The sequence below is a fragment of the Oryzias latipes genome, chromosome 23 (genome assembly GCF_053564925.1).
Source record: "Oryzias latipes strain Hd-rR chromosome 23, Olatipes_Hd-rR_3.1".
In the NCBI taxonomy this organism is placed as follows: domain Eukaryota; kingdom Metazoa; phylum Chordata; class Actinopteri; order Beloniformes; family Adrianichthyidae; genus Oryzias; species Oryzias latipes.
The window spans coordinates 8,475,637-8,500,317 of NC_136259.1; positions in this window are offsets into that span (position 1 = coordinate 8,475,637).

Here is a 24,681-nt window from a genome sequence, read left to right on the forward strand (position 1 = left end):
ATCCCTGTCGAGGACATTGTCAAAGACATTGGGATGCCAGAGCTCTTTCCCGGCTACTGTTACAGGTTGCCAGTCTGTCGCAGGTCACACATGAAAGAAATATTGGAAAAACTTTTACACTTGAAACATGACTTAAAAAAAATATAAACATGAAAGTGTTACCAAAAAAAAGGTTTATTTGTAACAGCTGCTGTTTTGCATGTTCACATTTTTGTTTTTTTGTTTCCCTCACTCTCCGTTTTCACTCCTCCATTTTTAGTACCAATTCTGAATTGTATTTTCTTTCTGAGTTTATGTGGGGGTGGGGCCTTGAGCCCATTGGCTACCGGGACATGATTGACATTATGTGAGAAAGGTCCCAGGGGCATAATTTTCTCTCCAAAACAGCTTCTGATGTTGGCGCTGTCTGTGTCATCCCTCCTCTAATGTGGCGTACAGTCGTGATAATGCTCTCTTTTGTACATCGGTTGGTACAACACCGAAAGCCAAAACTCTGAATTGAAACTGATTGAGAAATAACAAACAAAAAAAACAGCTTTTACACATAAACATTTTTCCATTTGGGAACAGCTTTAGGCTTAACGTTTTTTTCTGTTCAGATTTACACATTTTTTGAATTCAAATTTTAAATATATTTTACATTTTAAAATATTCGTTTTTAATTTCCAAGATTTCTTTCAAGTTCACAATGTGTACTTTCAAATTAAAAGCATTGTCAATTTTTTTTTCAAATGTAGATCTAATTTTCAAAGTCACAATCTTCCACGCTGGTTATTGCAGATAAAAAAAAAAGAAAAGAATAACAACAACAGACAATAATTAAAAAAAAAAACTTCCCATTAAAAAATCACCTGCATTCTGGGAAGTGTAGTCATATCCTATAGTCTGTCTTTATCATCCTTATGGTTCATAAATTACAGAAACCATGGTTTCTGTCAGTAAAATCAACGAGAGGCCTTTTAGCACCAAAAACCAATCATAAGGTATTTACTTCTTGTTTTAGTTTTCTTAATTGGTTAAAAAGCTTTAAATGACTCAACCATATAACTCTTTTACCACTTTAGTCCTTTAAAAACTCACAGGAAGCTTTTTTTTCCCCCTCTCTCTCTCTCTTAATTTTGACAGTCATTTTCACCGATAACACAGCAGACTTGTCGCTCCCTCCTCCCTTATCTCTGCTTCACACAAACAACAGATTTAGGAGTTAACGCAAACATGTCACTAGTAATTACATTGATGAAGAATCGCAATCTTAACTGAATTTCAACAAATGATGTCTCAGTTTTTCCTCCAAGCCTGAGAAAACGCAGTTTTTTTCTCGAATGCGGAGAAGAAAAATAACAAACACTTCACCATAGCTTTTAGTTTTTGTTTTGAGTTAAGAGCTGCAATCTGTTTATGCGGGGCTTATTTAAATTCTTAGAAACACGTCCTCTAAATCCTGAACTGTTCATTCTATTCCTGGGTTGTTAATAAATCTAAGTGCTCTCGACCTCATAAAGGTGCTTTTATCCTTGCAGTGATTACATGTGCGTCTCATCTCGTGGCATTAGCATTTAGTGCCAGTTCGCTTTGCCCCATTCATCCTCGCTGTTACTTTTAAATGAGCCTGGCTGGTTTGCGTCCAGTCGATGCGAGGCTGGCATGCGAGCCGCCATCCATCTGCCGGTTGACACCGCCTGGCTCGCTCCCAACCCCTTTAGCATTAGCGCACCAGTCACCAAAGCAGCCTTGCGGAGACCCCCCCCCCCCCCCCCTGCCCCTCCAGAGGGGGTGGGGGCAGAGCCGTGGGGTTCCTGCGTTTAATAGCTTGATAAATTACACGCTAGATATAAATTAACGAAGAGCAAATGCAGATACACAACTCAAACAATTGCACCAGATTACTTTATCTTGCGGAACAAAACAAAAAAAAAAAATCAATTAAGAGCACTGATAAATATCTTAAGTTCAGAAGGGGGAAACAGGGAGGAGGAGGATGGGATTGTGCCGTTTTCTGGAATTTATTAGCATTAAAGATCCACTCCAAGGAAAATAGTTTTTCTTCACGTTTTTGTACCATTTTTCTTCCGATGGAGGATATAAATGAAGAAAATTACGTTTAAAATTGTGTTTGAGGATTTCTATATTAATATATTGTGAATCAGGGTCAGATAAATAAAAGTGCAGTTGGAAAAAGCTTGTAGTTGTCACGGCAACACTGCAATGCTCTATCCTGATGCATCCAGTTGCAGACAAACAAATCATCTTTGTTTTCTGAGCTTGCATCTGGATCTTACCGGTACTGACGGATAGCTCCAATATTGCTTGCCATTTTTGTTGCACCAGTATTAGTAGGTTGGAGTTGTGAGGGGCTGTAAGCCAACGGGAGAGAGTGTAAACAAAGGGATGATGGGAAATGAAAGAAGTCACAAGCCAATAGTCCCGCCCACTACTCAGAGGTGAAGTCCTAATGCTGCTTTGCAGAGACTATGTTCTAGAAAATGACACAGGTTTTTGGGATTTTGGCTAAAAAGAACATAATTAGACATAGAAGACCACTGAAAACACTTTGACAATAGATCAAAAGTGATGATTAAATTACATTCTGGAGGAGGGGGGGGGCCGCTATTGGTATGGGGCAGGGGGGGTTGACGGGTCGGGGTCTCCGCTGAGGCCATCGGCGGTTTCCCCGGCCGGTTGGCTGCCTCGGTCCCGTCGAGGCCTGACCAGAGCTCTTCTAGGGCCGGCGTTTGGGGGTGGGGGCCTGGGCTTGCTCCGGGGGGGGGGGCGGCGCTTTCTGGCTCCTCTCTCTCTGTGTGGGGGGGGTGGTGCTGGGCCTGGGGTGTCGGCGCCTCCGGGGGTGGGGCCCCTGGGCTGGGTGGGCCTGGCCCCCTTGCTGGGGGGGGGGGGGGGGGGGGACAGCTGTTTGACCACCGGGGGACAGTCTATCAGCTGTCCCCAACTTACCCCCTTCCTCATATAACCTCATAATAGGGTGAGGGGGTGGGGGGCCTAGCCTGCGATGAGCCTTGGGGGGGGGGGGGGTTTACTAGGCAGTGGCCCCCCTCCTATGGTTGCCGTATGGAGTGGGCCCCTCTTTCGGTTTTATTTGCACCTTAGACATGTAGGGCCCTTGGTAGGGGGGGTGCTTGGACATCACTGCCAGCAAGCAGCGGATGTCCTCCTAGCACCCTACCCGCCAATTTTAACCGCACCTTAGACATTTAGGGCCCCTTGGTGTGGAGGGTGAGGGGACGTCACTGTGAGTAATCAGGAGATGTCCCCTTAGTGCCCTACCCGCCAATTTTAACTGCACCCCCCCTTAGTACACACACCCCTCCCCCCTCAATATATACATCCCAACATAAACACACACACATGCACACACACACCCTCTCAAACACACATACACGCACACACATTCTGCAAGGAAGGTGGGACCTGGGTCCATCTGTCCCCTGCCTCTTCCCTGGTGGGGGGTACGGGCCCCCTTTGCAACGGCGGCCGTGTCCCCGGGGTGCCGGCTTCCTGGGCCCGGCGGTGCTCTCTCCGCACGGTGGGGGGGTTCACATTACATCTGAGCCGGGGGTGTCTGGTCCCTGGGGGGTGGGTTCTGGTCCTTGCTCCTGAGTGCTGGGCCCCGCCAAATTTCCAACTGTGGCCGAGCCTGGTCGGGCCATATTTATAACACCCCTTGTGGGCCCTCTTTTTTCCCCGGGGTTCCCCCCTCCTGGGCGGGGGCGGCGGGCCCCTGCCTCGCTCCTCCCTGGACCAACCGTGGGCCGGGCGGATGGCTGCCTGGAGTGCGGAGCGGGTCTCCCTTGGGGGGTCCTGGCTCGTACCTGGGGTTGGGGCGGGGGGATGCCCGGAACTCCTGGGTGGTGGTGGGGTGCTCGTTTGGGGCTGTGGGCGTCCTTCTCCGGTGGGGCCCTGCGTTGGGTTCTCCCGGCGTGGCGGGGGGGCTGCTCTCCTGGTTGGGCTGGGGCGGCGCTCTCTTTCCCTCCGTGCCTCCCTGGCCTCTGGCTCTGGGGGCCTTGCGGCGGCCCTGCTGGCCCTGGCTTGGGTGGCGGGCTTGGTCGCCCGGGCGGCGGTTGTTCCCTGCCGGTTCCCGTGTGGCGTTGGGGGGATTCCGGCTGCCGCTGCTGCTGCAGTGGGGGTCTTGGGGTGGGGATGGCTGGGCACTCTCCCTCTTTCTTTTCACATTCCACCATCCATTTTAGAAGAACATAAACACTCACCTGAGCACTGGTCTTAGCTCACCTTTGCACTAACAGTTTGCATGACTGAATGACTGAAATATTTCACACTAGTTGGTTTTAAGGCATAAGTATGCGTGTGAACACTATCTGTTTTGTGTACATGTCGACAGGTGGACATTTTTGCAGCTAGCAGGTGTGTTTATAACATTTGAGTGTGTGTGTGTGGACAGGCTCCACCCTTTTTCTTTTTTTTTTTTTTTTACTACATTTGAACCTTACCGTAATGATAAACAACCAGTAAACTTGTTGCTTTATGCTGCTTCATGGTCTTATCCCCCTTCCCCTCCTATTATCACCCCCTACCCCCCCTCTCTCTAGCGTCCCTCTCTCTTCTTCCCCTCTTTCCTTTTCCGTCCGGTCCAACACCAAAGATTTTCAGACATGATTGAAATTAATAAAGTTTGGCCTCAATTACAAAAGGGGTTTATTCAGACATACCTTTGGTTTGTCTGAAGATTAATAACCCCTCTTGTTAAAGTAAAATATGTCCAACACAAGAGGCCCTCAGCTCTCATCTGTCTGCCCAGCTGTTGGACAGGTCAAGTTAAATAAAAAAAAAAAAAAAAAAGAAAAATTAAAAAAAAAAAGAAAAAAAAAAGTGATGATTAAAGTGGGACTTTAAAAGGCAAAGCAGGAGCAGGCTTGTTGAAGGTCAATGTAAATGGAGAGTAGAAAAAAAAATCCTTTCCCACTTGTTTACCCGATAAACAAGTTAAATCAACAAGCTGGAGTAGATAGAAATTGGATAAAACTGTCCGGGTTCGCCCCGTGAGAGGATTCCATATTCATTATGTTTAAACAAAGTTGTTATTTACGTTCCCGCCTCTCCCTTAAAAAAAAAACCCAAAAAACAAGGAAAAAACAATGTGTGATGGTATTTCTCCCTTTTTCAACGCATTCAATTTGATAGCCCACCTCGCGGTGAAATGGAAAGGGACAGGCGGCAGGAGGAGGGATGGAGACAGATAAAGTGATAAGGGTTAGTTGGGTGGTCAAGTCGCCACCTGTGATCCACGGGAAAACTAAACACTCTCTTTCCCAATCCTCTCTTCCGTCCTTCATCCTTTTGTTTTTTAAGTTCCTCAGAGGATGTCGCCGCCATATTCCTTCATTGGTAAAATGTCCCCAGGCACAAAGCTATTTCAGATGCTTTACCGGCAGGTCTGTGGTGACGGAAAAGGCGTAATTTGTTTTGACTTTGCCTCTCACACAAACCAATCTTCCAGTGTTATTTAAGTCCCCACTCTTGTCTCGCTCTCAGCAGCATGTGACGGCAAACAACAATTCTCAGGTTGCCATGGATCCCCACTATTTATAGGCTCTTAGTGTGTCTCTGTGTGGTTTTACTGCTCCTGGTTTTTTGCGTGTTTTAATTATCTGAACTCTACGTTTGGATGGCTGCTTTTTTTTCCCATTTTTTTTCACTGCCCATTTAAAAAGCCGTCCCAGCCTAAGTACTGCAGTGCAGATGTAGTTATATCCCACTGTGGCCGAACCAAAGGGGAGGAAAGTAAAAGAAAGAACTTCTGAGATGGGTATTTTTGAGTTTGACTTAAAAAAAAAAAAAAAAAAAAAAAAAGTCTTTGTGTCCGTATTCCCAGTTCACTTGTATCTGGGATGGTACGATCCAAGGGTACAGATAAGAAGATAGCTGAGGTAAAACAGCAAAAAAAAAAATAACACGAAAGCCTTAAAATAGAGAGCTTAATTATGCCGGAGCATGGAAGGAACCAGCTCGTCCGTTGATCAATTCCCTGTGGTGGCTTCAGAGCTGCTGCATTCAGCCCCAATGAGAACAGGGGGTCTCAGAGAAACTTTTGCGATTCAAGACAATTCTTAGTTAGATGTATGGCTTTATTTTTGTAACCTTTCTGAATCTTCTGATCTCCAATGAGCTTTCAAATAGTTCTTATATGTATAAATGCCCACTGATAATGTCATCTAAACCAGCTTTTGCAGAGACACTCACGTCCTGTTCTGGAAGTCCAAGTAAACTCTAATGGCTTTGAGTTTAATTCAACACGGTGATAGTTCCAAGTCTGTAAATCTCTTCCGTGTCACAAGCCTTTAGCTGTTATTTCAAGTCAAGCCTCAAGTCTTGAGATGTTTTTTCAAGTCAAGTTTAAAGTCTTCAGCTGTAGTTTCAGGTCAAATCTAAGTCTAAGATGAAGTTTTGATTTAAGTTCTAAGTCTTTAGCTGTAATCTCAAGTAAAGTGTAAAGTCTAGCTGTAATTTCACTTACCACACGCACAACAATGTTACGTTCCATTTTCAAGACGTCTCTTAAGGTGGCTGCAGGAGCTTCACAGGTACTGCAAGACACACCTGCACTCCCTTTAAGGTAGAACAAGGTCTATGACCCTTCATAGTCCTGGCCAACTCAAAAAACTCGCAGCACTCACACAGGTCAATCCCCTGTGTGAGTGCAAAACATGACTTGTTTTGATTTAGATGCAGAGAAATTGATCCACTTTTAAACCCCATCTATCCAAAAATCTCATTTCTTTAGTTTATCAAAGTTTTAGGCTCAGCTGCTGAAATCTAAGGATCCTCAGACCTCCATCCCCCTTACTCTAGTTCCTTCAGGAGGATACGGGGGGGGGGCAACTACGCAAAACCAAGATACATAATAGTAATAATTTTTACTACCGTCCGGGTAGCTTTCTTTCTTGCCAGATGTCCAAACCACCGCCTCCTAATGCAAAGGGGTGAAACGTCTTCACATAGCTCAATTTAGGAAACACATTTTTGGACCTTATATTGCATTTGAAACCAATAAATATATTTTTTTTTACATGCTTAAACTTAAATATTCCCTAGAAACAGCCTCTTGTATGGCCTTCTCCTTTAAACCTAAATGGTTTGGTCAGTTTAAAGCTGTAAAATAGAAATATAGTCTGACAAATGGAATCGTTCAAATAAAAAAACAAGCTCATTCTGTTTTAAATATTCCAAGTATCTATTATCTTTTCGAAAAGTGAACAGCTACATTCCCCCATAATCTGATATAATCTCTTTTCAGCTAAACTGATAAATCTACAGGTATTAATGTTGCTGAAAATGTAATTTATGCATTTAAGTGAAATAAAGAGGCAAATTCTATGGTGGTTTATAAATAAGGTAAAAGTTTGACATTGGTGCTCAAAAAGAGAACAAATTTTAGAAGAATAAGCAATCATTATAAGTTACATAACCCTTAACTATTGAGGTAACATCCATGCTAAAGTCAGCCAATAATCTGGCAAATCCACAATATTGGAGATTGAGCGTCCAAATAGAATTTTTTAATTCCCCGTATAGAATAATGGCTGGTTCATACAGACCTTTTTATTTGTTTGAGCGTTTCACACTTTAGACAGGAAGTGGAAATCCACTGGCCGCTACATACCCCACTCAGTCAAAACAGTGTGTGAATCAACACTAATAGCAGCAACGAAACAAAAGCGGGTTCAAATTTTGGCGATGTATGTCTTTATATTATTAGAGATGTGTATTTCTGCGGTATTTTGTGTTGTATCAGCGTTAATTTCTCTTCAATCCTTTTGCAATTGGTCTAAAAGACAAAATTTGCCTTGGAAGCTGAGTCAGAAAGGTTTTATGGGGGTGACCATAAAAAAAAAACATAAAATATGTCAGTTGTTGCAATAAAACATCTCTGTCCATAGAGATGCTTACGGATGACCCACCAGTTGGGCCGTACCAACGGCGCCACACAGATGCTGTAGAGATGTGTCAGCCAAGACAGTCCCACAGCATCTAGAAAATTTGACGTACTCAGGGCGGACTTCATCCACTACCGGTGCTCTGCAACCAGGGAGCTCAGTTTTTACTGTATACTTTTTGGCATTCGGAGTAGACAGCAATGTAAGAATTTCATTGTGCAGGGAAACCCGTTTCTTACTGTGCATATGACAATAAACCCTTTGAATCTTGTATCATTGACTACTACTAGTACTGACACCTAGCCTCTTCCGACTCTTGGTACTTGTGCTAGTATCTAGTAGCGACATTAGAGTGTGAACACCTTATGCTAAAAGCACATTCTTTATGACGCCTCACATGCCTGGTATGTCCGTAGCATCAGACTTAGCTTTTCTACATTTTACAAAGCTCATAATGGAAGAAACTTTTGTTTCTAAGACTGAGAAGATTTTTTTTTTATGTTTTCGTTTCTTTTATAAATAGTTCTTCCTGTCTGCAGGCCGACTGGATGTTAACTATCAGGCTTTTTAGCACTTCCTAGTTTAATTTGTTGCATCAGCTGTCATAATTAACATAGCTGACATCTAAATTTACATTTTGTTAACAAAACTGAATGAAAAAAAAAAGTTTAAATGTTTGCTTTGGGGATTTTAGTTAGCAAAAATTAAATTATAACAGCTGCCACATTGAGAATACAGGTACCACTTCTAGTACATCTGTTAATTATTTGTCTTTTTCAATATTTTTTAATATCTTCCTATCTGTCTGTGTCACGTTTTATCACAACCTGACAAAACTGGAGGCTATGACTTTAATTTTTATGCCGCTGTTTACAAGTGTCATATAAATAAATCTATCCGTATAAATAGTTATTTCCAAACTATTGCCGTTTCCAGCTGCTCCACTGCTCCTGGTTGAACATGACAAACATTTCGTCATATACAGTTGCTGCTAATATTACTAGTTCATCTCAGGATCCATTTAGGGAAATGAGGTGCAGCCGGGAAAAAGGAAGGTGGTGCCGAACGGGAGAGCCATTGCAAATCTGAGGATATAATTACTCCCGAGCTCCTCTCTTGTGTCTCGTTTGAGTTTGTGGGAGACAGAAGTGGAGGATCAGCACTTTCCAACCCCTCCTGCCAGCTCTTAGTTCTCTTTCTCCTTTTTCACAGCAGGGTTTGTGTTATTAACCTTCTGTCTGCTCATGCAAATAAGATGCGATGGCGCCTCTTCCTTTAACTCCGAGCTCATTTAAGACATCCTGGATGCCTTTTTTTGAATACTTCCATGTGTTGTTTCCCCTTATAGGCGTCCCGCACCATCGGAGCAGCCGTGCACGGCGTGGAAAATACAAATGGAGAAGAGACATCAGATGAGAGACAGATTGACGGCACAGGGGGGGGTGGCCATTGTTGCATTTTACTCGATAATAAGCAAGAAATGTGGAATGAAGAGCAAGCTGAAGAGTTTAAAGAGAACAAAGTGAGAGACCGAATGAAATAAACCCTCTGATGAAGGGCACTTACTTATGTATGTGACTGACTGCAGTGGAGCACAAACGGGGGTCAGGGGTGTACTTTAGTTTGATGGCTGGGGCTCTTCACTCTGACGGCCGGCTCCCCGTTCTCCCGTTGGCGCCGCTCACTCAAGCTCGTCGTTAGGGCCTCTAAGCACCTCTTAAGGTGCTCATCGTCCCTCTCACCACGGATCCCGCAAGAGCCGGTTCGTTATTGGCGGACGAAAGGCAAGCGGGGACGACAGAGAGTTGTTAGGTGTGAATCACACAGGGCTCTCCTGGCTGATAAAGCGAGAGCCTCGCCAGTTGCGTTGCCCTCAGCACAAACCCCACCCCTGCAATGACCACTGATGAGAGCTCATGGAGTCGTACATAGTAAGTGTTTGCTCTGTGGTGGCACATAAAGCCAACAGCCGCACTTTAAACCCTGGAAGTTTTTATGGCAGAGACATAGTTGGTAAAGGAATTTCATTGGACAATTATTGGAATGGAAATTCTTTACGTTATAGTTGATGAAACTGACAGTTGGTCTGCCTGTTGCTAAACCTTTTAATACCAATTAAACGCAACAAATGCAAGTGGTTTTAATGATAATTGGCATATTCTGTATTTTTGAGGGAAGATATTTGGCATACTTTTGGACAGGAATGTGACCTACATGTGAGGTTTTACACAAATAAATGGCAACAACCACTAGAGGGTGTGTATCAGTATTTGTTATTGACTTCGATGTAGAAGAAGAAGCGCTGCTCAGTCTTATGCCAGGCTTGCAATGGCAGAATTGTATTGTATTTTAACATATTCTTTAACATGAACAGGCAGACGGTTGGTTCCAATGGAAGCAAGTTTATTAGCTCAGCTAAAAGTCCGCAAAACTAAATCAGGGTCAGGCAGGCAGGGTCAAAAACGAAAGGGCTGCACGGTGGCGCAGTGGTTAGCGCTCTTGCCTCACAGCAAGAAGGCTCCTGCTTCAAGTCCCGGCTGGGGGACGTGAAAACTCAACATCAATGGGGGACCTTTCTGTGTGGAGTTTGCATGTTCTCCCCGTGCATGCGTGGGTTCTCTCTGGGATCTCCGGCTTCCTCCCACCATCCAAAAACATGCTTCATAGGTTAATTGGCTACTCTAAATTGACCATAGGTGTGAATGTGAGAGTGAATGGATGTGTGATTGGGGATATTCTACCCTGCAACAGACTGGCGACCTGTCCAGGGCATCCCCTGCCTTCGCCCACAAGTGGCTGGGATAGGCTCCAGCAGTGCTGTGACCCCAAAAGGGAAAAAAGGTATAGAAAATGAATGAATGAATGAATGATTTTTCTTCTTAATTTATTGTACTTCTTGAAGGCTGCAGATTTTCTCATTTTTATAACAATAAAATGAATGTAACAAAACAGATTATTAATCATGTACCCATATACCATATCTCTGAATTTATCATTACACCACCACATAGTAGGGGTGCTAAATTACCTCATCATCCTCTTCCCTCCCACTCATGGTGCAGAAAGAATTAAATATAACAGTACAAATAAGGGGTGCGACCTATACTCCGCAGCGACTTATATTAGAAATAAATTGAAATAAATACATTGTTAACCCTCCTGTTGTGTTCATTAGTGAGGAACAGAGATGATGTTACTGGCTAAATTTGATGTATGAGGTATGTTAAGTGTTAAGAGTATGTTAAGTGACTCAGAGAATCAGCAAACTTTTTTTTTACAGTAAGATATTGAAGGCTAAAAACATAATATTCTATTTTCCAATGATTTCATAGATTCAGAAATGCAATAAAAATGACAACTGTTTCTACAGACCAGGATGAAAACAGAGTATTAGTTGGCCAATGATGCTTCATGAAAGGAATAAATAAATGAGAAAGAATTACTGTGAAATTATGAAATAAACAGTCTGCTATGATTGTGTCACATGAGGTTGTGCAAGTTATTAGTTCTTGGTCTCAGATTTTGTCAAATAAATTTCCAGTCAAAATGCGACTTATAGTCCAGTGCGACTAATCTGTGTTTTTTTCTACTTTATAATGCATTTTTGGGCTGGTGAGACTTGTACTCTGCAGCGACTTATAGTCCGGAAAATACGGTAAACCAAAGTAAAATAACTGTCTGATAACTACGTGTTATTTTTAAGCTGACTTAACTAAAACATGATTTATCTTAACTAAAGCAAATAATTATGTTAGATTAAAGTAAAAAAGTTTCTTTCCAACATCCATACGTGGGCTTATCACCCTCTCATGGTGGAAAAATTATTATCTGAGCTTCTTCATCCACTAAATCATCTTCAAATGGACACGCCATGCTGCTTCACCTCTCTGAAAACAAACTAACCTTCAAATAAACCTGCTCCAGACCAGGTTATGTTCAGAGCATGAGTTGCCAGGGGAATTAAACATACCTCGAAACAAACATCTGTTTTTGGAACCGAAAGCGGTGGTTGTACACTTCTTTAGCCTCAAACTTACCGTGGGAGCTAGCAAAACTTGCTTTCTGGAATAACCCCCTGGATAGAACACTCGGTAATGCAGGCAGAATGGCACAAACAATACTTCACACTGAGTGAGGCTCAGTGTAGTGCTTAAGAAGACTGTGAATGATTTGCAAATGAAAGTCAGGTGTGTGGCATGCAGAAGCTGTGTGCTGGGGTTGCTGGCAGATGAAGTGCACTCTGGAGACAGTTCCCAATGGTGACCAGAGGTGGAGACAGAGCTCTAACTTCTGATAAACTATAATTTCTATGCATTTTGGAAATTAGAGAAAGAACAGGAAGAAAGAGGGACAACATGTAGAGTGTTTGATGACAGCTTAAAGTAGACAGTTGCATATTACAGTGGCAAATTTCAGAAGAAAAAAAAAAACAATTTTTGCCATGTCACAAGAAAAATATTAATGGAAACCACTGATTGTTTTGATTACGTTCCTCTACCACCTTTTCCACAATTAACGTCCAGGAGTTGGACCTTTACTGTGGAAATGTACCTAAATTATTCCAAGTTTTGGCCAAACCTTTGTGTTTTTTTGAAATGACATGAGATTGTTAATTGTTTCATCAATGATGACAGGCTGTCCTGGCCCATGTTAGCTCTTTCACGTTATCTTCAGTGAACCAGCACACTGGCAGCAACACTCTGAATGTGGTTGCTCCACATCACACGTCTTGTGTTGAGGCTGTCGCACGTTCACACAGCACTGTCTGTCCTAATGAAATGATAAATCAAGCGGCTTCGTTTGTTTTGCTTTATTCATTTAGACAAGTCAAAGGTGTAAAACCAAGTGCTAAATCGTTGTTTTTGGGAGTCACGCTGGTAATTTGTAGGTTTAAATATAAAACTGCGTCACACCAGGCAACTGATGTGCATTCAAGAACATGCTGAACGCGGGTTGTTACAAGCTTTTAGCATATGGTGCTCACACTAGACTGTCACTACCCAAAACTAGCGCACATACCTGCAGGGAAGAGGTTTGGTGACAAATGTTGAAGCGATGTAAATCTCATGAATCCTGCTCAAGGCTTTTTCTTTCACAGCTCTATTCTGATATGTAAAAGACGTTGCGTCATAGAATTCTGGCCGGACACAAACCGCACATAATTCATTTTTTCTCCATGATCGATTGTCAAACAGTTGACACTTCCATTTATTGAAAGACACACCATCCATACGTCACTACCAAATCCAAGTCCCTGATTGGTCAACCTGGTTTAACTTTTAATGTGCGGCCGAAAAACGGACTTCAAAACATACGGAGCGATGCGTGAACACAAGTTTTGAACGCGGAAACCTGAAATGCGCATATATGCACGTTTACATAGACTTTTCGTTGAAGGTGGTTGCTTGAACACGCATTTCTGAGCCTGGTGTGAACGCAGCTATCAAACTAAAGCAGTAAATGAAAACCTGAGATGTGTTCAGCTGTTCTTTTATTTCATCCTTCGGACGGTGGTGTGGTGGTGGGAGCTTGCTTCTCAGAGCTGAACAAAGAAGATATGAAGTTCTGTCTTGTCTCCTATCACAGAGTAAAATGATATTTCTGAGCATATTGACCTGCCCTGTCTTATGGGTTAGATTACTCTTTTCATTTCAGCACCCTGAGGTACCATCAGCTCAGCTCCTAGCAGATGATTTGATGGGTTGTCATAGGAACATTGAGCGTTAAATGTGGACGGCTGGAAAAAGGAGGGAGACGAGCTGTGAGAAAGAGAACGCTAACCACTCGATAGAGTAAGTGAAGTAGTTCATGGTTAAATAACAACTTTTTTCTCTCTTTTCTCACCTCTCAACCCAATCAATATCTTATTTATGGGTTCTTAGGACCTCTGTGTTAGCCAGGCTGCTGGCTCCTCAAAGTCCCACTGCATCAATAAATAACACACAGTTTCTGTGACCAATTGTTCGATAAAGAAGAGGGTTTCTCTGTTTCATATAGTTAGATGGCAATAGTGAGATCTTAGTATGTCAATGACGTATTTGACGTTTATTTGATCATCTTTTACATCACACGTAGGGCAATTTTAATAAAGCGATCTATCATTAGTCCCTAAATTGTGTTCAGAACCCTAATCGGAGCGACAGCTGGTACCTGGCGGTGCTGAACCAAAGTGTTCTTGGGCAGTCAGACTGATTGGGTCACAAATAGTGGAAAAGAACCGGTGTGAACGGTGTTTTATGGTGATTGTATTGCAGAGTGGGCTTAATGAGCTGAGGCCAGCGTCTGTTTCCTGCCTGGCTTTTCACGCCTCGTTTTAGGTATATATGCGCTAGCTGTTGCTTTTCTAGCCTACAGTCAACTCCAGCAGATTCTCTGGCAACCCTGAACTTCTTTATTTGCCATCAAGAGCAACATTTTCGGCTGAGCGTTCTTTCAAATGTTGCCCACATCCTACCTGACACAAGCTGACATGTTGGAATCTGCTTTCTTGGCCGTCTCTCTTTATTTCAACTGGAGCAGTCAAGTTGTATCAGATTTAATTTGGATCACACGGTGTATCTATTTCCAAGGCGGCCACCGAGAACAACCATCCTGCCAAACAACATCCCCTCCCCCACGTATGATTACCAAAAAGATGCAGCGTTGAGCCTGACCTATTATTTCCAATTTCTGCTGGAGAAAGTTAATCTAATGAGCATTATCGGCAGCTAATGGGAATCATAATTAGTCAGATGCAGCAGATTATCTGTGTATAATTAGCTGTGTCTGTCAGCTTCAATTAGCATGACAGGAATTACGAAACTTTGGAGTTTAGAAGGAGAGAAGGAAAAGGAGGAAGAGATGTGGTTTGGGAAAAGAAATGTTGAGAGGGGTTGAAAGAAGAACGAAGGGAGGAAGGAAGGATGAATGATCAGGAGAGGCAGTTTTTTGGCTTGAAACTCTCCCGTATGTTTGGGAGAAGTGTGGAAAGTAGAATTTCTTGGTTTGAACGAGAAATTGGTGTTGATCGGCCAGTCTAGAGCTTTCTTTTGGAAGGGAATTTGTACTTGTTAAAGTCACATGAAGGATTAAGTCCTGCAATGGAACAGAATGGCGACCTGTCCAGGATGTACCCCGCCTTTGCCAAACAGTAGCTGGGCTGGCTCCAGCAACCCCATGACCCCAAAATACATTAAGCGGGTTCTGAAAATAGATGGAAGGGTTTCACTAATAATTTCCAGAACGGATTCGATTCGATTCACGATTGTTTTGGTCCGCTCAATTCCATTTGATCCAATTCAATTTTGAGTTTAAACGGTTTACAGTTTAGACATATTTGTATAGAAATACAATAATGATCTTTATATGTTTTGAAGATATTCATATTAATCTGATACAGTTCACACACTGTAACATTTATATGTGAAATAATAAAACAACGGATCATTAACACCTTACAGTGTTACATGATTTCTCAAACGGAGAAGCTCCATCAAAAATGTGCAGATTGTTAAGACACCTGTGTTCCAGTTTGGCCATAAAAAGCAGAGTTTAGAGGCTGGAATGCATCCCTCCATATTCTAAACCCGCTGAATTCCTAATGGGCTGCTGGAGCCTATCAGTTACTTTTGGGTGAAGGTGGTACACCCTGAACAGGTTGCCAGTCCGTCACAGAGCAACACATCCTTTCACGCTGAGAGACAATTTAGTCATCGACAAATAATATTTCTGGACTGTGGGCGTAAACGAGAGTGCCAGGAGAAAACCTACTGTAGCGGTCAAAGAGGTAGAGTTGTTCTTTTGGGACATTAAGGTATCCTTTAATGATGAAGTCATCAGTTTGCCTCTCTGGAAGGAAGCATGCCCTCACTGTTGCCAAGTTTGCTGTACTGTACGTCTCTTTTTTTATTTTATTTATTTGTAATTGTGAAATTCGGGTTTGTTTAGCTCTTGTTTTATTAATGTATTCTTAAGACATTAGCCATCCAACAGAGCTTTATAAGGTCAAGAACTTTATTAATAAAGCAACAAACACTATTGGAGCCCCAATTACTGTTATCTTAACTTTTCTCTCTGGCAAGTTCCTGTATGCTTTTTGCACATCCTGTGAACGTAACACCACACGTGCAATGAGAGAACATGTAAACACAGAAAGGTCTAAGCTGGGATTCAGTTCAACATAGTTGAAGTGAGGCAGGAGTGCTAACCACTGCACCATCGTGCAGCCGGCTGTAATGCATTCAGGGTAGATTTCGTTAGTAACCTACTGTTTTTAGACTATACCGGATCTATGGGGCCAGATGTGGCAACTTACTTAAAGCAATTCATTGCATATTCAATCATATTTGACCTCAAAGTCTAGTTCATTTGGCTGGTGTGGCCACTTAGGCACTTTAACATTGGGAGTTGGGTCATCTAGACCCACCAGACAGTGCGCTGAACCTTTTTTCTTCAATGATTTGTGAACCTCACTGGTGTCCATGGATTACATGAAATCTTTCCACCTTTATCCACCTTTGTCATGGTAGGAATAACACGTCAATGTAAGGGTGGGGTCATCTAAGATAGCACAAGGGTTAAAACACCCCAATTTTTGGCTGGAGGTGGTAAGCTAGAATGCTGTTTTGTGGTTTCTAGCCACCAAACAGCATTTATTGATTGGCAGATGGTAAACCAACAAAAAGAGTCCCTACCACCAGTATTTCATAAAATACTTTAGCACATAGTAGAATTTTGTTTTATTGGTTTCACTTTTTTGTCATTTTTAAAATGATTTAGAATGATCCGTTCTAAATCTTAAAACAAAATGTTGGACAAGCCAACTAAAGTCAAAAAGTAGATAACATTCATGGTTTGGGGGGCTTTGACTGGTGTATGAATGTAAGGCCTTAGTCCCAACTGCCCTTACAGGTGTATAGGGACTGAATACTGGAGGTGTAAAAATACAAATACATCACGATACACTTACCACACAAACAACAGAGGCACTCTCTATTTTCATGACGTCCCTTCAGGAAGCCATACAAGCCTCAAAAGAACTGCGAGACACACCTGCACTCCCTTCAAGACGCAGCAGCTTCTCTTTTACGCAGCCAGACAACCCAAAAATTCACAGTCACTGCCCAGGTCAACCCCCATATGAGTGCATGTCACTAAGGTGTATACTTTTATCCCAAACAGATAAAAAATGACAAGAAAGAGAAAAAGGAAAACTGGAAAATTAAGCTAAGCTGACATTTATTCTGACAAAAACTCATCTTTTAAACCTCCGGTTTGTGTTTCTTTCCCGCCCTTAATTTAGTGTTCTCTGTTAAAATTGACTTGTTTGTTTTAATTGCTCCTAAATTGGAACAAAAAGCAGAGATAAAGTCTCAAAGTAGTGTTTATCATGAATTTATAGACATAGATACAAAAAATAACTATCACAAAAAACTGGAACACCAAAGACCAAACTCTACCTGAAGTTGTGTGTGCATATGAATTTGTACATGAATGTCATGTGACTTCAGGTCAAGTGGACATGGCAAACATAGGGATAACATGACCTTTGCAGCTTCTCAGGCTTCTTTTGTTGTCTCAAGGAGCTCACAGGGCTTCTTTATCTGCCCATTTCCCTGCTGGCGGGGACAAATTAGTGCCCTTTTTAATCAGGTCCAAAAATCTGGACGGGTACTTCTTTAACAGAGTACACGGCCAACATTTAGCTCTATCAGACCCAGGACACAGGGACACAGGGAGGAGAAGGGAAGGAGGACAGACACCTGTTCAGTCTGTGTGAAGACATGATAAATTTTTTTGTCCTAAAGTTGGTTCATGTGTGCGTGACGAAGACATGTGTACCACCAAAGACATAATTTGGTCTGAAGTGAGTGTGTGAATGAATGGAGTTGGTTTGATGTGTATTAGATATTTTTCTGTCATGTATGAATACAGTCAAGTCCGGATACCCATTGATTTCATATGGCAGTCACTTTTGACCAGAAACCACACAGGTGTACCGAGGTGGATTAAAATATTCAAGTTTCAATGAAAGAGGTGATAGTGTGTAGGATATTACAAACCCTGGAGGCAATCAGATGTAAAAACACGTTATTTGTGAGTGTTTTAAGTTGGATGTCGGTCAGATTTGACAAGAACACGACCGAAGGGTTGAGCATACATACTAACAAGGAAGTAGATTCCCGTTCTCATTTAACATCTTTTTATCTTCATGGACTGTCCTTGCAGTGCCTTTGTGAAAAGTGATTGTCCTCCAGAGATTTTACAATTTCAATGGGAAATTGCATTTATATATTTGTCCTTTAAGCTGGTAAAACACTTGAAACATAAGCTCACATAGTTTTTGAGGACACCTGTTATAACCCGATCAATGGTTTTTAAATTTCAAATCAAATCCAATCTTTGTCTGTTGTTTCTAAGGTTAACAATATGTAATACAGAAATATGTATAGTAAAACTTTTGCATTACCCTGACAATTTGATACAATCATGTTAATTCTTGAAAAGGTAAAACTCCTTTTTTAATTAAATGGCTTTTATAGATGTAGTGAATATATTCACCTCAAGGACGACATCAAAGCATCTTTGAGTTAAATGGTGAACATCAATGTCCCCACAGGGTTATTGGTATATTAGTATAAAAAAGAGCCTTTATGTATACAAACTGCATTTATAATAAGCTTTATGTGAGTGTAATCATCAATGAATATGATCAAACATGCAAGAAAATATTTTTTCTTCCCTATCTTGCTTTCCAATTTTTGGCATGAGATTTTGAGCAACCAATTATTTTTATTAAACCCAATCAGAGCCACTGTTTGTGTGAAACAAATGTGATTACAGCAGCCTTGCTTCACTTCTCCCTGAAAACAGGCTTTTTCAAATACAGACGGCACGTCTCACGACAAGAAAAGAAAACAAATTAGACGAGTTCTTTGAATACTCGTGATACGGTCTACATTAAAAAGAACACAACTGTATCTGGTGTTCTTGGAGCAAAAACAAACTACCTTGCGATGTTTTCTAATCAGCCTCATATCACCAAACCAGCTCCACTGGAGGCCCTGTGGGAACTGTCTCAATGAACACGTACAGGAAGCTACACAGCCAGTTAAATGGCTTCTGATTGAGAAAACACAGCGCTGCATTTGCATAGATTATCTCCATCTATTTGACCAGGCTGGGTGTGTGTTGGTAAACTGCGTGCATAAACAAGCACCGTCAACAGTGAGAGGCGTTGGAGAAAGCCTGGATGGTTCACAAATTCAGCCCAAGTATGTTGAACAACATAAACAGCAGCCACACGCAAGCACGGTTAAGCCAACATCTCTTATACCTGCAGACAAACAGTTTGTGCACATAAAGGACCCGCAGGGACCGAACAGGAGGGCGGTGGGTTTTGACAGCTTCCAGTTAACGTGGTTAAAGCCTGAAGCGTTTCCTTGCTTGAGATTATTGATCATTTACAGGCCATCATTACTAAAATAGACAGCCTGAGATGTGTTTTCTGCACAGATATAAAAATAATCAGCACAGGACCACACCAATGCAACCAAACACTCTTCTCCAGTCATTGTTCAAGCCCTCCCTCCCCCAATAGACTCTGGCTTATTGTCGTTCCCATCTGGCTGTATTGATATCTCACTCCTTTGACAGGTGTTGCAGACACTGACAGTATGATTTGTAACCCAACACAAATATGCCTGGCATCATCAATTCCCACGGTAGGACCGGGAAATGCCTGTGACCGTGTTATTCCCCATTTGCAGGTTGAGTTTCGCGGCAGCTGCCGAGCTGCTACACCTCCCTTAGGAGCACTTTCGTCTGGTCTGGATACAGATTATCACTTAATCCATCCCCCTGTGTGTAAATCACGTCTTTGTTTATATACTCAGGTAACATTTAGGGACCGTTATGGTCACTTTTGGTACACAGTGTAAACAAAACCCATCTTATCTTGAAAAGCAGGGATGTGGGGATGTGTGTAGGTTTTTGTGCTGCTTTGAAAAACCAATAAATTATACTTTATTGCTTTTCTCAAATTTTGATATGAATTTCTTTGGTTGTACATCTGCCATTTTCTGAAATGTTGCTTTTTTTAATTTAAAAGGTATACAGTATGTTGGTCTATAACATTAATCTACTATATTTAGTCTTACTTTTTGATAGTTATAGGAAATCTTGCAGTACACCTTCCCTATAATCTGTAGTTCAGACAGTAAAACCTAAAGAGTTCATTAACCACACCTTTTGGCATATCCCCTAAAGCGGCGGTCCCCAACCTTTTTTAACCGCCACGGACCGGTATACAAAGTTTACACAGACCGGTCCTTAAGATCTAGGCGGATGTTTATTGTAGCAACGCTACAATGAAGGAGGAACAGAGACGTGACAAAACAAACCCTGAGCTTTTACTTTGACACGCATGACATTGTACATCGCACAGGTGTCATCATCCTCTCCCCTTCCCACACTCATGGTGCAAAAAAGACGTACTGTCTACTATATGTAGCTTTCTTTTTTTGGAAGTCGAAGGCTCCTCTTCTGTCTCCTGGCTGGGTGTTTTCCCCTTGGCAAAGAAACGTTCAAAAGACGTTTGTTTTGAACTCCTTTTGCTAGCTCCTGGATTTTATTTTAAAAGGGCTTGCAACAACACCAAACAAGCTTTCCCTGATTCGCACAGGTGGCTTGGCAGAAATTTTTTATGCCAGATGACCTTCCTGACTCAGTGCTGTATTTATATGGCTGTGGACTGGCACAGGGAGACCCCGTCTTGGGCCCCCTTGTAGCTACACAGGCAGTAGCATGAAGGGTTTTGCCAAGGGACTTACACTGGATGGAGCTAATTTCGCCATCTGGGAATCAAACGGTGGTTTTCCATGTTTCAGTCCTGTGCTTACCCAACGGAGCTCTCCAGTCACTTTCTTCATTAACAAAGTTGTACATTTGAAATCACACCCAAAAAGTGCAGTTCCTCGCATGCCCACATGAAGCACATTCACATGTTCCTTTAAAGCAGGGGTCCCCAAATCCAGGCCTCGAGGGCCGGTGTCCTGCTGGTTTTCCAGAATCCCTGCCTTATTTTCTGCTGATTACCGGGATCAGGTGTGTTTAGCCAATAAGGAGCTTCAAAAGCAGGTTGGTTGGAAAACATGTAGGACACCGTCCCTCAAGGCCTGGATTTGGGGACCCCTGCTTTAAAGTATTGAAAAGAGTGATAAAAATAGCACCGTTTTAATTGTGAATTGGATACCACTGTTGATTGACTGTTGGGAAAAAAATATCCAACTGTATCTGTCAGTTTCTGAAAAATGCTTTTGGGAGTTTTCTGTTCTCAGCTGAAGGATTTTGTTTTAGCGCACAAGGACTTCAGGCAAAGATAAAATAATTTTTGCAGCATATCTTCTCTCAAGGGTCTTAAAGTTGTCTCAAATCGGTCTCAAATGGTTCTTAAAGTCTCTGATAAAAATTGGGTTTTCTGTGTTTTTAGTATGTTCTTGAGACATTGTTCTAATGATGGAGGACATGTAACCAGATCACTCCTGCGTTGTGTTTTAGGGAGTCAAAAGATGTAGCACCCTTGGAGACCACCTCCGTTTATTGCGGATCTGACAATTTTCCAAAAAGAAAATAGAAACAACGCTGTTAGCATCCCGTATTAGCTCCTACATGAGGGTGAGAGGTAGATGGAGCACAGGAAATTCTTATGCTGAAATAAACAGTCAACATCTACAAAAGTTTTTGTATTTTCACAACAGATTTCAAATAATAACAGTATATGGAACAAAACTAACTTATAATGAGGATTCACATAGCTAACGTTACAGGACAACCACCTCTCCCACTGGACAATAAAATAGAAAGGGGAGAGGGAAAGCAAGCGGCAAACTTATAAAGGGAAAACCAGCGAAGAAGAACACATTAACCCTTGTGCTATCCTAGGCAATTTAACATTGGAAGTTGGGTCATCAGAAACTTTGGAATATTTTGTGAAATTAAAACAAAGAGATCTCGTCCCGTTACACTCACATATAAAAAAAAAATTAGTCTATATTGAAATTTGGTCATATTTGTGACGTAGAAAAAAATTATGCTGGGGGAGCCACAACTTCCCTGCTCCGCTCCACCCAACAACTGTACAGCTGGATAGCTTCAATATTGCTCACTGTTTTTGTTGCACTGGTAATGTTATGGGGTGTGTGTGAGGAGTTGTAAGTTAGCGGGAGAGAGTGTGAACAGCGAGCTCTAAGTTATGGCTGACGGGAAGGGGGGCGAGAGTGCTTCGAGCCAATGGTCCCGCCCACAACTCAGAGGCAAATTCCGACAACTGCCGCTTTGTAGAAACTATGTCCTAGGAAACGAAACAGGTTTTTTATTTTATTTTATTTTGGCTAAAAACGGCATGTTCATAATTAAAAGACCACTGAGAACTCTTTTAAAATAGATCCAAAGATGATCAATGTGGGACGTTAATGTAGTTTGCGTCATTTAAACAGCAAAGCAACGTTTACGTCGCCCTCGGCAAGGCACATTCAAGAACTTCTTTTAAGGAGAAATCCATGTAAATGCATGTTTAACCCTTGTGCTATCTTCAGCCCTTTAACGTTGGGAGTTGGGTCATCTAGACCCACTAGACAGTACGCTGAACCTTTTTTCTTCAATGATTTGTGATCTTCACTGGTGTCCATGGATTACATGAAATCTTCTTCACCTTTATCCACCTTTGTCATGGTAGGGAGAACATGTCAATGTAAGGGGGGGTCATCTAAGATAGCACAAGGGTTAAGTGTGTTTTGGGCTTCTGCGTTCAAAACGCTTGCGCTCATGCATCAGTAACACAAGTTTTCCAATGTTAAACCAGGTTTAACTTTGACCAATCAAGGACAGGATTGGTAGGGATGTATGGATAATGTCCCTTTTTATTCAGGGGAATGCCAACCGTTTGAATACTTATCATGAGGGAGAAATTAATAATTGCGGTAAGTTCCTGGCCATAATTATTTGACACCAAGTTATTCGCGTGTCGGAATAAATCTGTGAAAGAGAAAACCTGAAGCAAGATTCATGAGATTCACACCGCTTTGACACTTCCCATCAAGCCTCTTCCAACTGTAGGTGGTGGACATGTGCTAGTAGACAGGGGAAGAAGAAGCCCCTCCCTGCTTGTCCAGCGTGAACACCGTATGCTGAAAGCAAGTTTGGGAATGCTCTTTTAGTGCGTTTTCGAAAGTGCATCACATGCCTGGTGTAAGTCATATTAACATTAGAGTAAAATGAGGTAACGTTTGAGACAAAAATTAGAATTTGCATTTTCTAATTCATGAATGAGTCATGTCTCGTTAGTTTTATGTTATGTCCTAAGATGTGCCCTTTTGGTCAACGTCTGTCACCTGTGTTGTCTTGTGTTGCACTTCCTGTTTTCTTTTGAAACACTTACTCTTCTCTCGTTTCAGGTCTTGTTACTTCCTGCCCTGGTGTGTTTCCCGACTGGTTTTCCTGTCTAATCTTCCCTGATTGTTTCCATCAGTGATTCCCTCCATCATGTCTTAAATAGTCTGAGTCTCCATTTGTCCTGTGCCAGTGTGTTCCAGTGTTATCCAGTGCCACAGCGAAAGCATTTATCTGAGATTACAAGCTCTAAACTCTGCATCTGAGTCCAGCCCTGAGTTCTGTCCTGACGGAACGTCATGTAAGTCTGATGTAAGTGTGTGATTTTCTTCAAACATACAGTGGTTTCTTTCCCTAATGAAGATCTAAAAGGTCTAAAACAGTGCAGCAGTAAATCGTTTTTTTTCCAAGGATGTTTTATCAGTATTTGATGATATTTCTACTGGCAATAAGATTAAGTTATAAACATTCAGCTCAGACCATTTCTTTGCGCTTTGGGTGGTGTTTACATTTAAAATTTATGAATCAAACCTCTAAAATATTCCAGCCCTTTTCAAACATTTTTCTTCAATCATTCTACAGATACTATAAAGGGTCATTTACAATGCCAGTCACAATGTTTTTGGCATTTTGATTTGAAGATGGGAGAGGGCTTGTTGCAAATCGATTCCTGCCTGGAAGGGTAGACATGGTTCAAGCCGCACTGAGCCTCAGAGAGTGGAGTGTGTGTCTTCTGGGTGAAATCTGTGGATTAAGGGAGGTCTGAACTTGAAACAGGGAAGGACAGAGCAGTCAATAACCTACTGATTAATGATAATAGCATGCAAGCCAGGGGGATAATCTTTATAAGCTCTTTTTATCTAAGGACAGATTGACTGAAAACACAGAGGACAGAAATAAAATGCTCCAATTGTGAATCAGATCAGGTGATTCCAAACTGATCTGTTTGTGTTGCAACTTTTTACAAGATTGTGGCTAATATGATTAGCAGCATCTTCCACATCAGGTAACCAGGCAGACGATGCAATGCCGATATGAAAAGCCACTTTTTCTCCACATCAGAATCAGCTGATTTTCACGGGTTGCTGCGGCAGCTCCAGTGTTAAAGGGTTAACAGTTTGGGTTGTGGCCCAGCTTAACCCTTTAACATGCCCTCGGCAACACCTAAATAACACACACCCTTTGACCTACCGCATATCTTCGATTGTTTACGCGATCAATGAGAATCAGCTGATTCTGTTGAAGAGAAGAGTAAAACAAAAAAATGCAGTCAGGGTGGTTAACTTTAAGGATAACCTATTGACTTTTGGATTAAAACACATTAGAAAACTTGGTGAGGGACCCAAACGCAGTTCACCAAGTAACCACCAGGGAGCACGAATGCAGGCAAGACATTTTTCTGTCACTTCCA